Genomic DNA, 10,819 nt, shown 5'->3' on the forward strand with positions numbered 1-10,819 from the left:
ACCCCTCGGAGGGATCCTTTGCTCCTGGTCTCCTTGAGCCGCATGCCATTCTGCAGAGAGGGGTGCAGGCTGCAGCTGCACCGTCAGGTTGGAAGGGAGCGATGGCCCACACGCACCTCACTTCCTTAATTCCCCAGCAGAAAACCTGAAGAAGGGGTCCAGTGCCGAGCAGTCCTGATGCGGTCACACACACCCAAGACCACCAACACGGAAGGGCGGGCCGGACAAGCGTCCTGTGCCACGCGCTGCTCCTGAGAGCTCCGGTCTGCCCAGCAGCCACGGCACAGCCAGCGTCCCCTCCCGTCTGTCCCACAGATGGTGCCCGAGCGCCTGGTGGCACCCCTGGCACCATTCTGAGCTCTGGGGACGGGGGCCAGCAGTTGGTGACATTTTGTCCGGGGAGATGAGCACTAAGCAGGACAGACAAGACAGCGTGCTCTTAGAGGTGGTGGAGGTCTGAGGAAGGAATGCGGGAGGGTGTGGTGTTAGAGGAAGACCCCGAGAGCTGCGAGCTGGCAGCGTGGGCTGAGGTCCAGTGCCAGCCTCTCCCCAGCTCCGGGTAATGCCAGGTGGGTCGAGCATGACCTTGGGGGCGCTACCCCAGGGAACCTGGAAAGCTCTACAGCTCAGGACCACCTCCCCTGCCCAGGCGCCCCACCCACCCCAAGGCCACCACAGGAGACCAGGAGATGTGGTCGGAGAGGAGTCAGGCCCCATCATGTGGCCTCTGAAGGCCACTGGTGAAGGGGGTGATGGCTCCCCTGATGTCCACGTCCTGATCCAGAGAACCTGTGATTATTTCTCCTTGAATGGCAAACAGATGCTTAAGTGAGGGTCCCAGGAATATTCCAGGCTATCTGGGGGGGTCAGTGTTGTCACAGGGTCCTTATGAGTGGAGGAAGGACAGGACAGTGGAAAGGCGGGGGTCGAGCACCAAGGACTGTGGACAGCCCCAGGAAGATGGAAAGGGCGAGGAAGTAGATGCCCCCTTCAGCCTGCGGAGGAGCCACCATCCTGCCTGGAACCTGAATTCCGTTGCGGGTTACCCACGTGGAACCTCTGACAGCCGAATGGTAAGCTAATACATCCGTGGTATTTAATTAAGCCTCCCCACTTGTGATCATTTGTTACAGCAGCAAATGGAAACGAGTACCTCTAAGAACTTGGGCTTTTCCCCTAGACAGGTGGGAAGGCCTTGGAAGGCTGAGTAGTCTGACATAATGTGCTCAGGCTGTGGTGAGGAGGTGAGAGTGAGGGTCAGGGAGTGTGGCTGCAGGGACCAGCTGGAGATGCCCCTAAGCAACAGCAGGGATGAGAGAGAAGCAGGCCCCTTGTCTCCGAGGGCAGGGCCAGCCAGAATCACTCACAGCTCGGTGGGGCGTGGGCAGGAGGAGTGCAGTTGAGGACATCACTGGGATTTCTGAGCCACAACAGAATGAACTGTGACTGAGAAGGGAGGCAGGGGACAGTCAGGTCTGAGGGGAAGGCGGGTGGGTCTCCGAGGCCTGTGAACAAATGTTGGAAAGCGTCCAGGGCCAGAAAGGAAGTGCCACCTATGGGGCGCAGGGTGGACTGGGAGACACGGGGCCATCAACCACTTCTGTGGGAAGGGAGGGCATGCGATGGCCTCGATTTAAAACGTGGAAACCGAGGCCAGAGTCTGTGGTGAGTGTCCCAGTCCTGGATCTGCTTGTGGCCCTGGGTACCACTGAGTAAGTTCCTCCCAGGCTCAGGATGTCACTGCCACACTGGCCAAGAGCTGGCAGGAGGACACCACCCAGGCCAGGATAAGCAGTTCTGGGGGTCTCACTGGTGCCCTGGGGGTGGGTGCTGAGTCTAGCTTTATTCAACATCTTCGTTAATTATTGCAGAAGAAGATAAAGACTTGTTCATTAAATTCCCAGGTTGCACAAAATTGGGACGTGTTGAGAAGGCCGGCGAGGACAGAGGAATCACTCAGAGGGCCCAGAATATGGACAAGAAATCCATTAGGACTGATGTGTTGACCACAGGGGGTTTAGCCAGAGGGCGTTAATCCAAAACATCGGAATTCAATGGGCAGGAAGGGCCAGCAATGGGGAGATGCTAGAAAGGCCCGGTGGGTAACTGAGTTCGCAAGTTAGTTAGAATTCTACCGCACAGTTCTGCAGAAAACGGTCCGGTGTGAGTCTATCCCACCCTTACAGCCCATCAGCCTGCAGTGGGAACTCAGGAGCCTTCCCTCTCTCTGCCCCCGCCTCACTCTGTCTCTCTGTCTCTGTCTCTGTCTGTCTCTCTCTATCTCTGTCTCTGTCTCTCTCTCTCTCTCACACACACACACACACACACACGCACACACACACACACACATGCGCATATCCTGCAGCCTGCTACACCTGAAATGTTCCTGTGGCCTGGGCAGCTCACGAGTGGACAGGACGGAGGCTCAGGAGCCCTCCCCTTGCTTCCCAAGCCCTCCTTTTCCAGGGAACAGAGCTGCTGTGAGCTCCTCCTGGCCCTCGAGTGATGGGAGGTAGGTGTGCGCTCAGCGGGGGGCAGCAGGGGCGTCCAGGCTTCAGGAGAGGTGGTGCGTGCACGGCAGGGCAGCTCACTGGAGACAGAGGCCGTGGCTCTCAGTCCCATAGCCCACTCCATGGAGAGACCGCAGCAGCAGCAGCCGCAGCCACAGCATTTCAGGGTGACAATTGTGCAAAATCCTTGACACTTGATGCCACTCGGTCTAGGTTTTGCAGCAGGCTGGGGGATGGGACCACAGTCAACCCCCTGTGCAGGTGGTGACACCAGGGTCAGCCCTGTAGGATGATCTGCCTGAGGTCACAGTGCTGAGGCTGACGGGGCTGCCCTGCAGGCTTGGACTCCAGGGCTGTGGTCCCCCCACCAACAACAGGACACCAGAGGGTGCGAGCAGCAGGTGGTAGGTTTTCTTCCACCCTCTCTTGCTTAGACACTGCATGTTAGCTGTTACCAAGGCCACTCTCCATGGGTGACCATACCCAGCAGTGCTTGATGGATAGGGACCTGCATGGCCAAGTGGGTGGCATACCCAGGAGCTGTCCTGGGGCACTGGAGTGTGAGCTTTCCAGGTGGTTGTGACGTGGACGACTGGGAGACCAGGTTTCACAAAGTAGAAGAAAAGCCCCAAGCCCAATTCCAGTGCCACATAATCACGGGCCCTCAGTCTGTCTCCCAGCCTGAGCCCAGGACAGAGCATGGGTGCTCTGCATCCTCCTCCACCCACTCAGCCTGCAGAGCCGGCTGCTGCAGCTGGTGTCCCCATCACTCTGACCCTGTATCACCTGGCCACCATCGCCTCTGTGTCTTTCTGTCCAGGAGTGTGGGTGGCCAGTCTCCTTCATAGGGATCCCCAGCCAGTGCAGGCACTGAGTGTCGCGAGGCCCTGACACCTGTGGTCTATGTAGACCCTGCTGAGCTCCCTGAAGCCTGGCCTGAGGGGGCTGGCACATTCCCTGAGATGGGGCCTAAGAGTTGGCAGGGGGCGGGGGGAGATGGTCCCCAGGAGGGTGGCCCTGCAGCTGGATGAAGAAGGACGGCTGGGGCTGCAGTTTTGTTACCAGAAGCAGCGGGAGGGACAGTGGTGTGGGGAGGGGGCTAGGGAAGAGTCGCCATTATCTGCCTCCCTTTCTGGAAGTCCCACAGCCAGGAGGACTCGCTGCCAGGGCAGAGCGGAGCCCGGAGCCGTCTTGGGGCCTCATTGCACAGTCACAGCATGCTCCAGGAGGAGATCCTGGCAGCCCTGCCGGGGGCGGGAAAAGCCCTGAGAGGAACCGTTTTGATTGCTGGCTTTTTTTTTCACAGTTGCAGCAATTTTAGGTGACACATGCCTGAGGCTACGGGTGTTCACTTCATTTGTATATTCTCCCTTTTTTATTGTTGTTTGCATCTGATTTCAAGGGTGTATCTAAATCCCAGCCACCCAGCAGCAGGAAGACACGGACAGTCCCCTAATTCCTGAAGAGGATTTCTGACCGAGATTAGGGCGCCTGGCGGAGGAGAGGTGGCATCTTAGAAGGAGCAAGAATGCATGTTACCGAGGAACACCGGCATGTTACCGAGGAACACCGGCATGTTACCGAGGAACACCGGCATTTTACTGAGGAACACCGACATTCAGAAGAACAAAAGGAGGGAAGCAGGGAACAGATGGGTGGGTGTTCGGGAGGCTCCTGGTCTCTGTGAGCAGAGCGGGCGGCGCCCTCCCTTTCTGTTTTTGATGCATCAGGGTATGATATGATATGATATGACAGAACATGTCAAAAACTTAGGGGAAAATAAAACCCTGGTTTTTTTGAAACATCAAACTATTGCTATCAATAGGAACAGCAACTGTTCAAAAATTTGTTTCAGAACTGCCAAGAAGTGAACGTTCATGAAAAAAAAAGTATTTCTCCCTGCTGTTTGCAAGGTGGACACAAATGCAGACGGTAGGAGGTTGACAACTTGACACATGTCTAATAAATCTAAAGCATAAAAAGTCAACAATTCACTGTGGAAGAAAGCATCACTGGAATAAAAAGTGCTACGCAAAGAAAGAATAACCATTAAAAAATAGATTTTCTGAATTCAGTAAGTAATTTAGCCCTTGGAGCGCCAGCCTTCAAAACAAGGAAGCTTTTTCTTTCTCCCTTTACAAGACAGAGAGACAGAGAGAGGCGATGTTCAGCTCAGAAGGAGGGGCTGCTGCATTAGAAATGAGCCAGGTGAAAAGCAGCGTCCATTGAGCAGATGTGAGGCTCCAAGGGGCTGCTGACCGGGTCAGAGTGCAGAGCCTTCCAGATCCCAGCTGCTCTGCAGCTCAAAGCAGGAGTGGGTTTAATTTGACAAGTTGGTCCAGTTACAGGGAATTCACAGATCATAGTCAATGCCAAGCAGATTTGGCCACCAACAGCCTGTCTGCTGCTGGCCAAGAGATGGCAGTTGGAAAACCGTCTCTGCTGTCCAACCACTTGAATACAGACAGAGAGGCAGAGACTCAAGCGAGGGCTGCAGGAGCCTTGCTGAGTGTTTAAGAAGAGAAAAGAAAGAATGAATCATGTTCTTAATATCAAAATAATTAAGGATTTTGTTTTAACCAGTTTTCCCAAGCTCTGAATGCTCTTTTCTTCCCCACCATGATGAGAATGGTGCAGAAGATTGTAAATGAATCTGAAAACAAATGGTAATTCTTATGCAAGTCTCACGTAAACAAAAAAAAAAATATCAGCATTAAAGTTATGAATCCTAATTTGTGCCACGGAGCTAAAATCTGTATCTTTCTGAATTCGAGGGATATAGACATACAGCACGGGGTAGCATCTCTGTGCAGTTCAGAAAACTGACACAGTCTCTCCAATTTATGGGGAAATTGACATAATTTTGCAAAAATGCAAACCCATTTGTGAACTGGGTTTTGCATAATGGGATTAATTTGGTTGACTGTCATATCCACTGTGCTGCAAAAGGCAAGTTAATCACAACATCATCCTGAGTTTTTTAGAGAAGAAAGAGAAAGGAAGAAAGAAAGGAAAGGTATTTCTCCCCCTTGCCTGACTATCTTTTCATTAAGAGAAAATACCCAGTCTCTGGGAGGCACCTTAGGTGGCTTCAGGAAGCAACGCTAGACGAATTCAGCATGGATGCCGCGTGAATGGAGCCGACTGGCCTGCCTCCAACGAGAAAAATTAACAGCTTTCACAGGAGCAAGAAAAATTGCTTCCAAGGGAAGTCCACACTTTATGCCTGGGTGCACGGACACATTTGCTCAGAATGCTACTGTACCTGGAGCTGAGGCTGGAGGACACGATTTGTCACCACACTCGGTTGTTCAACCTGGTCTTCATGGACCTGCTTTCCGCCCACAGCAAGAGTCCGCCTGCTCTGAGAAGGCAGAGTGTGACTGCAGCAGTCCACATCGTTGGGGTGCGCAGTGGCAACAAATAGCCCCAAAGTCCCAGGGGCCAACCACAGCCTTTACTTCTTCCCATTACCCGTCCACACAAGAGATAGCAAGAGCGCTGCCTGCAGTCCCATGGAGTCCCCAGCCCCAGTCCCGCTAGGCTTGGGGAAAGCTCAGTCGGGAGGAAGGGCCCCCAGGGGTGTGGGGAACAGCCAGCTCTGAAGCCCCCAGGTCAGGGCCCTTCTATTCACTGCATGGCCTTGGGCAAAGTCAGCCTTCGGGCTGCCCCACCCTTAGAGGAGCCAGAGGATTGGGAACTGGCTAGCGCTGCCACACCTCTGCCTGCACCCCCTGAGGACTGAGGGTGCAGCAGACTCTCCTTGCCTCCTTCTGTGGGACAGGCGACATCTGGAGGGACTCAGGGCAGGATGGCCAATCAGCTCAACCAGCAGCGACCCGGAGCAGCCCCTGACCTGAGAGGGAGACGAGTCCTCATGGGAAGGGCACACAGCAGAGGCTGGTAGCAGTCACAGCTGAACTCAGATGCTACCAGGTGAAGCCAAACACGGCCAGGACCACCGGGAATGGGCAGCGGGGGCCTGCAGGGAGTTCCAGGAGGAGCCCGTGGGGCCAGGCCGAGGCCTTCCCACCTTGCCCCGCAGGCTCCAGCACTGGTGGACACGGCGTGGCCCAGGGGCAGTGAGCATCAGGGAGCTGCCCTGGGAAGTGCGGCAGATGGCCCTGGGGTGCTGCTGCTCTGGACCAGACAGGGCGGCTGACCTCCCTGAGCTCTGAGGCCTCGCCAGGGATGACTGTGGCAGAGGAACCTTCCAGGAGCCTGGGTTCCAGAGCAGGACAATGCTCTGGTCCTGGCTCTGGGAAGTGCTCCGGTGGCCTGGGCCTGGGCTCCCCTGTGTACCATTCTGCTCTGTGGTCTGCCTGTGCCGACCCCATCCATGTCTGCAAGGCTAAGGGATGGCACTGTGAAGGGTCTCCAGTGTAGCTTTGCTCAATACACAGTGATCGTTGTTAGTGCAAGTGCTTCATAGCCCTTTTAAGGACGTGACCGATAATTCATTATGTAGACACCTACTGGGGGCTTCTCAGCTGACCGCGATTCACCCAGGAGCCCATCCTTCCTCTGCCCTTGCCCTTTGGGATGTGGATGACTTACTGGGAGGTGGCTGGGTGCTTTCTCCTATGAATAGGCATGGGACAGGGCCCCGGTGGAGACACATCACTTCGGTGGCCTGTCCACAGTTCTGCTGAGGTTTGCTGAACTGCCCCACTGCCAGGACCAGGCTGGCCCCTGGGCTCTACAAACCACCCCAGTGTCCTCTCAGCCTTCCCTCTTGATGGGGAAGCAGCAGTGGCCTGCACCGTCTTCCAAGGTAGCACTCCGCCTCTCGGGAGAGAGGACACTCATTCCTCAGTGTGGCCTGCAGGCCAGAGTGGCTGATGATCAACTGGAGTTTTCTCCTAATGTGTGCAGTCCTGAGTCAGCGAACGTGCAGAGCAGGGGCTCAGGTTAAGACCCAGACCAGACACGCACCCTGCCCACTTGCTCTCACCTCCATCTGGAGAACCAGCCTCTGACTATGGCTGCCACAAGGAAGCTGGGAGCTGTAGTCTGATTTGTGGTCAGAAAGAAGGGGAGGCCAGATCTTGGGACCTCTCTATCTCTTCAAGTGCCTAAGACATGGTTCCTGTGTTATAGCAATTTCTTTTACTACTCGATTTATTTTAAATTCAGATTGTGTTACGTAATGTAATACCTTTATTCTATGCTACAAACACACACTACCAAACATCAACACAGAGAGGTCTTGACACAGACTAAGATTTAGAAGATACTGATGCTTACGGTCTACCTGGGGGGGACTGAGTCACCACCTAAATATGCAGATATTAAAAAGTTCCCAGCCCCAGTAGCCATGGGCACCCTGAGCACCCAAGATGTGGTAGCTAATCCCACCTTTAATGGAAGCAGTCAGTTCTGTGGAGAAATGGCGGGTTCTGGGACTGGGGCAGGAGGTCCATGAGATGAGCCTGGAACATCTCCCAGCAGGAGGTAAGCAAGTGCTTAAAGAAACCCACACACCACCGTGGCAGGGATGAGAAAGGGCACAGCGGATGAAGCTAGGTCCAAGAAGTATTGGGATACATCTGAAAGTGCCAAATAGTTCTCCTTGGAGATGTATAAGCAATTAAATGAGGAAAAGACAAATCTCTCACATAGAATTCCAGATAATGTATGTGCATGCTTCACCCTTGAAGGTCGAACCGAGGTGCCCACTCCATCAGCACAGGCTGCTCCCAAGGACTTCCTTCCAAAGAGTAAAGCTTCAGAAAGGGAGGGAGGGTTCCGGAACTGGAGAAGCCTGACAGGTCTGCTCAGGTGGAGGGGAAGGTCAGCAGCAGCGCTGTTGGTCGCGCTGCGGTATGCACCCTCCACGTGCGGTACTGACCTCTGTGGATGGCTCCAAAACGCAAGTGCAGGCCAGCACGAGAGAGCCTCCCCACTCCAAGGGAAGCGTATTCTACAGTGTTCCTGGTGGTCTTCTGAGTCGTCAAGGTGGCCAAGCAGCCTGAGAAAGCATAATAGCCAGAGGGACCCTGGGTGCTCAAAGTAGCCCAGTGCCCGGGATGGGGCCTGGGACAGAAAATGGGCTTCGGCAGGAGCGGAGGCAATCCAGAGGAAGCGGGGCTTCAGCTGGTGGCAGGGCCTCCAGGCTTCTCCGTGAATTCACAGGAAAATGAGGTGGGAATAGAGGGGAACTGGGTGTGGGGACTCCCACTGTCTGTGCAATTTCTCTGTCAATTTAATTAGTTTAAAAATAAAAGTTTAGTGCAAACAAAAATCCATTAGGGGAATTCCAGTGGTGGTGGGTGGGAAGGTGGGGGACCCCACCGTGGAGACTGTGACGCGTCCGTGTCATGAGAGAGGTATGGCACATCACCAGGCCACTGTCCCAGGAAGGGAAGAATCATGGGAGAGGTCTAGAGGGCTCAGGTGGATGCTGGGAAAGGAGACGGCTCCTATCCAGTTCCCGGACGTGACCCTGAGAACGTTTCCCAGGCAGGAGTGAAATCCAGTGTCTTTGCAGTGTGGCCGTGGCGCCAAGACTCTGCAGGTGGGCATCTGTCCTCCTGACCGGTTGTCCTGTGTGGACCAGTTGAACTCAGGACTCTGTCCTCCAGCCTGGGTGTGCAGGGGGTGGGCCCTGGAAGACAGCTGGGGCTGGGATCGGCTGCCCCCAGGAGGGGAAGAAGGCCACCAGGCAGAGGAACATGGTGACCAGGCTAACTGTGGCCCCAGAGCTGGGGAGGGGCTGTGTGGGAGGCTCCCCCGCCCTCCACCCCTCCTCCCTAGTCAGCTTGGCTGGGAGGAGGGCGTCTGGGGGCCAGCTGCCCTCAGTACCCAGAAGGGCTCTGGGGGGAAGGCCTGTTGAACCCCAGCCAGGCCCTGTCTCCCCGGCTTTGAAGTGGTCTCTGTTGGCAAGCGGCCTTCTGTGCAGAGTGAACGAACCTTCCCTCAGTGCCAGACAGACTTCACCCTGACAGCATCACACTGGGTCCCTTCAGGACAGCTCAGGGGCAGGGGACACCCACCGGCCTCCACCTCCCGTGGCCCACCCTGGGTGGAGTCGAGCGCTGGTCACGTGTGTGAAGAACTCGCGGACGGACATGTTGCTAGGAAACTGCAGGGAGAACCTTTGTGGTCTCCATATGTGCCACATTATAATAAATAATGGTTAACATGATAATAAATAAACAAATAACAATAATTATAACGTGCCCCAAGCCTGTTGTTCCTCCAAAATTAATTTATGATGAATTACGACTCAAATTCCTTGGAACGGGCAGAGGGAAGGCGGGGAGCTGTTTTGTTCAACATCGGACACAGAGGGTTAAAAGTGGCCAGCTCCCTCACCTGCGGGTCCTGGCTCTGGACCCCCGGGAGGGGCCCAGCGGGCTCTGCTCTCTCCCTGCTTCTCACGCCTTCCCCCTGCCTCGCACAGTTGAGTTTTTTAGATACTTCACTTGCATTTCTAATTCAGTTATTCTTCTGAAATTTATTCAAAGGATTTATGCTTATGAAATTATAATATAATGCTGCCTATATGCCAATGAGCTGCAGGCAAAGAAAATAATTTTCTTCAATTTACAGTTATGAGGCTGGAGGAAAATGATGCCTCCTTATCACCTCTTTCTCTTTGTGTGTCGCCGCGTCCCAGTCTTCAGAGGCAGGAGCCTCGGATGCATTCTTAAGCAGATCACACTGATAATTGTATTTCGGAGCTGTCAGCTCCGTCAAGACTGTCCACTGCGTCTCGGCACAGTTGAGCTGTCTGTGTCGCCGCTTCCTCCCCAGGAACTCAGCCCTCAGAGAGGCCAACTTGCTGGGGACGCGGGAAGACCGTCTGGGAGGATTGTTAGACGAAGGGAAATGTACAGATGACGCCTGGTAACAATCAGTCAGGAACCTTGATGAAGTTTCAGTTTCCTTTTTGATCCCTGGACCAAAAATATGTGTCTACATGATCACCATAATATTCAGCCCCTGTTCCAATTGTCAAACGGCTCATTTTGTCACTCTGTTTGATTAATGGACCTTTGCAGTCCCCAAAAAGTCCTAGTAATACAAATAAAAAGAATCATAAATATTGAATAGGCTCACAGCACGGTTAACCTTGACTACATTTTGGGACACTCCTGGAGAAACTTCATTACACAGAAAATAAATTGCTGTGGGGATTAAAAAAATAAGCACACTCATACCAAATTGGAGATTTTGGAGAATGTCACCTCTAACCTGTCACTCTAAGTCATCTGTTGTGATTAATTAGTTTAGTAAACTTTACAATCCGGTCAGCAGAACACCAGCATAGGCAGAGTCCACCAATGCGCTGAGTGTCCTGGACC

At 54.0% G+C, this 10,819-nt stretch overlaps 1 long non-coding RNA gene across 1 annotated transcript; it reads left to right on the forward strand.

The window, feature by feature from the left end:
- Positions 1–8,739, forward strand: LOC131424330 (uncharacterized). Its single transcript, XR_009227122.1, has 3 exons — positions 1–1,073; positions 1,905–2,512; positions 3,913–8,739. It is a non-coding gene; the product is annotated as an uncharacterized LOC131424330 (long non-coding RNA).
- The last annotated feature ends 2,080 nt before the right edge of the window (positions 8,740–10,819 follow it).

The sequence above is a fragment of the Marmota monax genome, unplaced genomic scaffold, assembly GCF_021218885.2.
Source record: "Marmota monax isolate L192 unplaced genomic scaffold, Marmota_monax_Labrador192_F-V1.1 WCK01_AAM20220418_F8-fsc00060, whole genome shotgun sequence".
NCBI lineage: Eukaryota > Metazoa > Chordata > Mammalia > Rodentia > Sciuridae > Marmota > Marmota monax.